Genomic DNA, 7,500 nt, shown 5'->3' on the forward strand with positions numbered 1-7,500 from the left:
CTATCAATTCTTTATTGTAGTTTCATTGAGAAAACGAGTGGATTTTCTTTTGTATACCAACGAATTGAGCCCTATTTTTATTGTTAATCGTGCAACAAAATAGAAAATAGCCAATCTGTGCAGGGTTAGGCTATGACTGGTTTCTGAACGTCATTCAACCACAGCTTTAATAAGGTGAAGCTACACAGACCCATACACACAAGTAATTGAAGAAAATTGATAATTTCCTTATCTCTGGTTTTGCTGTCAGCATTTTGCATCCCCAAACCGAGTGACCACATTTTATGACATAATTCTGTCACCGCAAAAGAAAGCAACACACACACACACACACTCGTTCAATCACGTGCACACACACACACTCGTTCAATCACGCACACACACACTCGTACAATCGCGCGCGCGCGCTCGCGCACGCACGCACGCACGCACGCACGCGCACACACACACACACACACACACACACACACACACACACACACACACACACACACACACACACACACACACACACACACACACACACACACACACACACACACACACACACACACACACACACACACACACACACACACACATTTTCACTATTAGGAAAAATGTGAATAAGAGCAAGCATTATCTTACATACTGTATCACTGCTCTGTTAAAAATAATTTTGACAATCAGGAATGTTGATGCATTAACGGCAAATAACACATCTTTTACTTTACACGATAGCTTCTTTTCCTGCCCGCTCTACCGCCGGTCTACGCAAGGGGACGGACCGGAGTAGCTCTGAGTGCTGTAATGGCATCCAGAGTGCACCAGCGCACGCGGCCGCACGTGTGCGCGCGTTATGCGTGTGTGCAATGTGCCGCTCTGTTGCTGGTGGCTCGGCTTCAGGATTGTGTCGAGGGCGTCCATAATAAATGTGCCCAGGCGAGAGGGCCTGAAAAGATATATCACAAACAGGAGGGGAGGCAGAGAGGGAGAGAGAGTGCACTGGGGAGAGAAGAGGATGGAGGCGGGCGGAGGAGGAGGAGCGGTGGAGAGGGGAGAGAGTGAAGAAGGGGAGAAAGGAGATGGGGAGAAGGGGAGGATAGATTGGTAAGGAAAAAGGGGAAAGGGGGGTTTGGGGATAGGGGTAGATGCTTTCTCCTGGGTCCTGCTATGTTTCCCATTATGTAAGCCCTGGTCACCGGCAGCATGCCAGCAGGCAAAATAAAAGAGTCTCTCTGGCTTGGCACGGCTCGTATTTTCCTATCCTCGGCGCGGGGTCAGGGAGGGGTCAGGCAGCTGGATGGGGCGCTGGGGGGATTGTGGGGTCTGGGCTGGCCTCCAAAACCAAAAGGCCCAGGGTTCAAGTACCAGCTGAAAGCAATCAGGGGGAAATCTGGGAGTGCCACAGCTGCTCACAGCGGCGTTGTTCTGTGGCTCAACTCTCTCTCTCTCTCTCTCTCTGCCTCCCCCCCCCCCCCCAGTCCTTCTTTCTACCCATTGCCTCCTCCTACTCCTCCTCCTTTATACTTGCTTTCTTGACAGACGCACAAACACAGACAAAAAAAACCCCTGCATACTTAAAACATGAAGCCAGAAGTACAGTATTACGTGTATTAGTCTGTAATGCTGGCGTGTGAGTATGTGTGTGCTGTTGTGTTTAAATGCGTGCATGTGTGTGTACTGGCGTGTGTTTGTGTGTGTGAGAGCGTGTGTAAGTAGGGTCAGAGGGACTGATTTAGAGGGAAGAAACAATAGCATAGTACTGCTCCAGTCTGCTCAGACCACAGTGAATGTACACTACAGCCTTGTGTGTGTGTGTGTGTGTGTGTGTGTGTGTGTGTGTGTGTGTGTGTGTGTGTGTGTGTGTGTGTGTGTGTGTGTGTGAGAGTGTGTGCGCGCGTGCGTGCTTGTGTGTGTTTGACCGCAGTCTGATTCAGAACATGTTGTTGAATGTGCATGTCTGATGCTGCTGTATTTTGTATTGTGTGTGCATGTGCATGTGCATGAGCATGTGCGTGTGTTTGTACTTGTGTGTGAGAGAGAGAAGTGTGTGTATTGTTAAATGCCCAGTCAATAGGCCTACAGAAATGGAGTAACAGGTAGGCCACCACTGACCAATTAACCACTCCACCGGCCAGATTCCAGGTCATCTTTTAAATCTCTTCTTAAAATCTATTTTAATCATAAATAATTATAGAATAATGATAAAAATGAAAATTATAGTTACATTGTCTTTTTTTATTCAGTCAGTGTCTGCGTTATTCTTTAATTTGTTGCATTGTTGTAATCGGGATTTCCATGAGGTTCCTCGGGCCTATTTATTATGTTTCATGTTAGCGGTTAAAAAATAAATCATTACTTGTATATTTTTTTTTGTAGAAATAAAATTATTATTATTATTAAACCTTGATATCATGTCTTTGTATTACACAGACACAGCAGCAAAGTAATGATGGATGCAGCATATATTGACAGCAGGTGTGGTGGATTTTCGCGATCTGGTTTTGGTTTGCTCTTTTCTGTAGCGGGCACGGCAAACGCAAATAAATACAAAACCATTGTGATTGATTGCATTTTTTTTGTTGTCATACCAGTATCCAATTCCCAGTTCTCCTCCTGAACAGGACTGGTCTCTCCCACCACTGCTCCCATTTGGAGAGCCTGAAATGGTGTAAACCTTGCTTCTACTGTAACTGTACAGTACACTGCAGAATCTGTGCGACGCGTGACAATATAACTGCCTTTTTACAGTCAAGAGATCAAATTAACACAGATCCTGGAGCTGCACTTAAAACATAATTACTTAAAACACCAAATAATGACCATTCAAAAAATAAATACCGTAGTGGTTCAATTGCCACACAGAATTTATACCTGGGGGTTTTGAAGCCGTTTATGGCTTTTTGTGGTGGCAACACACCATTTGTATAAAACACTTTCTGTTGGTGTTCAACCTTATTTGGAAGTTACTCTTACGCCGTGTAAGAGACATTTGAAGGCAAGTCCCTCATTACTCTAGAGATTAGTGGCTATGGGGACCATTAAAGCTCCTTGGAGGTAATTCATCTGTTAATGGGCTCGAGTTAGAGCAGAACACTGAACAGGGGCCATTAAGCTTTGCATAATGTTTATGACAGGCCATGGATCTCTGTTATGTCTCGCTTAATGTGGTAGAGCACGTTGTCTCCTTGACCCGCTGTGTGTTTACGCTGTAAGCTGGCACTGCCACAGCCAGGAAAAGAACCCTCCAACACTGAAATGGTCGCTTTCGAGGTTCAGAAACCTTGTATGTCTAAAACCGTTCATTTGTATTACCGTTTTTACATGGCCGATCTACAAGCTCACGGCGCCTGGCGAAGTGTTGTGAGCTTGTGGATCTGCTGTTTTCACCACTTGTGCAACGCCGCTGTATGATGAGGTACTGTAAGGGGTGACCGGAGAACTTGCCGGTTTTCCCGACTCGCCACGGTTTAGTGCATTTTAGTTTTACGTCACCTTTATTTAAATTGCATTGAATTGAGAGAGAGAGGGGGTAGTTGTTTAGAGTTTACACACTATAGATGAAGGAATGCCAAAGTACCGAAAACAATATCCTGAAATATCATTGGTACTATCATTGGTATTCACATACTGCGGGTTTGACATACTACTGTATGGCTCAGGGCTAGAGTGACCGGATGGCAACCGGCTCAAGGTTGCCAGTTCGAACCTGGGCTCCCCCAGAGTTTGTGTCGAAATGTCCTTGAGCAAGACACTGAACCCCTAATTGCTCCTGATGTGCAGATTGGTACCTTGCATGGTTTCTGCCGCCATCTGTGTATGAATGTGTGTGTGAATGGGTGAATGTAATGCATAATCTTTAATCTATGTAAAGCGCCTTGGATAAAGGCGCTATATAAATATAACTGCATCATACTGTATACTGATGAAGACAGCATGTTTTGGTCGTGTCCCAGATTGACTTCATTTTGGACAGAGATATTTAATACCTTCTCGTATATTTGCAAGTCATCAGGCTGAAGCTATAGCGTTCTCCTCTTTACTTGCCAGACGCCTGATACTATTTAATTGGAAAAAGGCAGCACCGCCATCTCACAAACGTTGGGTGGAGGATGTTATGTCACATCTCAAGCTCGAAGAACTTAAATATACGATCAGGGGCTCCACTCAGAAATATACCAGAGTTTGGCAACCGTTTCTAATCTACTTTGCGGTAGTATTTTCTACATAGTCATTGGCCATCTCCCCCCCCCCCCCCTCTTTTTCATTTGTATTTACCCACTTGTTTTGTATTTTTTTATATTTTATTTCAGTTATTGTTGATGTCATTAATGTACAATTTGGTTTTTTCTTTACATTGTATTTCAGACTTTTATATTTTTTACATGACTGTTGAGTACTGGTGGTGTTGTTGTTGTTGGTTTGTCCTGTATCTGTCATGTATCTGTTGTCTCGGTAGAATCTGCATCTGGCTCGCTGATAACAAACTATCCTTACACCTGGGAAAAACTGAATCCATCCTCTTCGGATCAAATAGTAATCTCAGCAAGGCAGATGGCTTCTTGGTTAGAGTGGGTGACAATATTATCACACGAAAAGATCAAATTACCTACCTAGGTTCCATCCTGGAGGCCAATCTTTCCGGTGATAAGATGGCCACCAACGTAATCAAAAAAGTCAATCAAAGAACAAGATTCCTTTACAGGATCTCCTCACTGGTCAGCAAAAACACCTTGAAGACCTTAACAGGAGCCCTCGTACAAGGTTTCTTTGACTATGCATCCACCTCTTGGTACCACAGCACCTCAAAGGCCCTTAAAACAAGGCTCCAGACCTCCCAAAACAAACTGGTCAGGCTCCTACTTGGCCTCACCCCCCGAACCCACCTCACCCCTGCCCACTTTGACTGGCTGGGATGGCTTAGGGTCGACGACAGAGTACAGCATCTTGCAATGGGTCTGGTCCACAAGATTCGATACACCACCAAGATACCCATGTACCTGTCTAAATACTTCCTTAATGTAAACGAAGTCCACACCCACAACACCAGAGGGAGTGCAACAAACCATGTACAACCCAGATTCGGCACAAACAAGGGACTAAATTCTTTTCGCTCCTATGCCACCAAAATGTGGAACGCCCTACCAACAGTCATTAAGACATGTGAATCCCTTGACTCCTTCAAAACCGCTCTCAAAGGGCACCTACGGATGGCTGCAATTCGAAACTGGCCTCTGTAAAATCTGAATCCCCCCCACCCCCCCACCCCATTTTCCCTCACTGTATATTGTATCTTTTCCCTTTTTTGCTTCCCATATGATGAATTTAGCTACATAGAAATGTCTATTTGTATGTCTCTAAATGTTTGTATGTCTTTAAATGTTTTGATGAATTGAACAATGTGGACCCTGTTGTAAACAAGTGTAATGCTTAATTGGGTCGTCCACTCACAGTTGACAGTCTTTGTATTGAGTTTGTGCTTAAAATGTACTGTAAATTCTACAAACTGTTAATAAATATTTCAATCAATCAAAAAAAAAAGTCTGTCCTGTTTTATGTACAAAAAACTTCAATAATAATACTGATGAAGACAGCATGTTAGCATAACGATGAAGACATTGAAACTTGCTTCTATCCACTTCACCCTGGGCCAAGTTGGTAAACCGGCGAGTTATCCGGTATTCCTGTAAGGGATTCATATACACCGCTGTATGAGGTACTGTAACTAGGGATGTCCCGATCACATGTTTTTGCTCCCGATCAGATTCCGATCATTTGATTTTGAGACATACCGATACCGATCTTTCCAGATCCGATCTTTATATTGTTACTCTAGTGTAGTCTGTTGTGTTGCCTTTCAATTATTGAAAGGCAAAATGTGACTATACTTTTATTAGAATGACTGTCAGTGTTTTTTTTTTCTTTCTATGAAAGCATGGAATCATAGCAAAATAATGATGTATTGGTTAATTAGAGTGAATACAGTTCTACAGCTTATAAAGAAGTCAAGTTAAAACTCTTAAAGAGTATCTCTCTCATTCAGACAGAGTACTACAGACACATATTCCATCTTGCATATCGGGGGTTGCATTTCCTTTGTTTTCATCATAGGTGTCTTTCACGCCTCTGTTTGTGACTAGTCTTTGTTTGATGATCTCTGACTGGGACCAGAAGGAACAGTTTTTACAAAATCTCATCTTTCTTTGAGATTTACATTAGACAATTAAAAATCCGATCTTTTCTCCCTGATTCCGACCTTTTGAAAATCATGTGATCGGAGCCGATTTCCGATCCCCAGATCCGATCGGGACAACCCTAACTGTAAGGCATTAAGTTACACCCCTGTATGATGAGGTACTGAAAGGCATTTACGAAAACATGGGAGAAATGAGGATACGAGGTTTCTGCCCGACAGTGACGAAATATAGCCATTAAGTGTCCATTTGATTACATTTGTACACTATTGGAGCTACAAATGGACAAATGACCACTGGGGATTTTACCGTATAGTAGGCAGACGAGGCCTGCAACCCCTCTCATCATCTGTATTCCACTATACGCAGGGATCTGGACTGAATCAAAGTATGCCCCCCATTCAGACACCTGGGAGGAGGAAGGAGGGAGTGAGTGAGTGTGTGTGTGTGTGTGTGGGGGGGGGGGGGGGGGGGCAGACAGAGAGAGAGAGAGCAGCGGTATGATTGAGTGTGGCAGAAAACAGAGGAAGTGATAGAGACAGAGAGCCAGCCAGCTGAGCTGCAACCCAGACACAAAGGGCTGGGATGACACACACACACACACACACACACACACGCCGATGGTCCCACGTAAGGAGGGGGACTGACAGATAAGGCTGGTGCCCAGGCAGGGCATGCACTGGACGCTGGAGGAGGGAGACGCCCACCGCCCGCTCGCCCATTGGCTCCCGGGTTCTGGAGTGACGGAAGGAGCACGGCTGGCTGTCGTCAGCCTGGCCCGGAGCAGGAAGTGTGCTTGGGATAAGGCGGCCATGTGGCAGGATGTTATGGATTTCTAATTAGAGCAATTCATCTGTCAGCGAGGGCGCGCTTTCACTGCAGCCCTGCTCTCACTGGAGCCCACTTTAACTTTAACACCCCCAACCTATATAGTGGAACGGTCAACACGCAGGCACACTTCACACACACGCACACACACCACTTATTAAACCCTCTGGACTTATAGTGAACTGGACCCGCGTTGTCTCTGTACTTGGACCGCTTTTTTCTGTTGACACCCCTTATCTAAACTTCTTTGCCTTTTTTACTACTTTTTACTATTTTGAAAAACATTTTTTAATTGTTCAACTAGCCAATCTACATTGACATGTGAGAAAATAGTAAAACAAGAAATGGTGACAGTCACATTTGTCAGGTGAAATAAACGCTGTCTCCGTTGTGCATCTTTCCTGCTCTCCACTCCAGTTAGCTCATAACATTAGCCGGTGTTATCAGGCGCTCCTGTGTGTGCATATGGGTGTTGGCGTGTGTGCTTAGGAGGCAG

Source organism: Protomyctophum parallelum (assembly GCF_964188405.1).
Source record: "Protomyctophum parallelum genome assembly, chromosome: 9".
Lineage (NCBI taxonomy): Eukaryota > Metazoa > Chordata > Actinopteri > Myctophiformes > Myctophidae > Protomyctophum > Protomyctophum parallelum.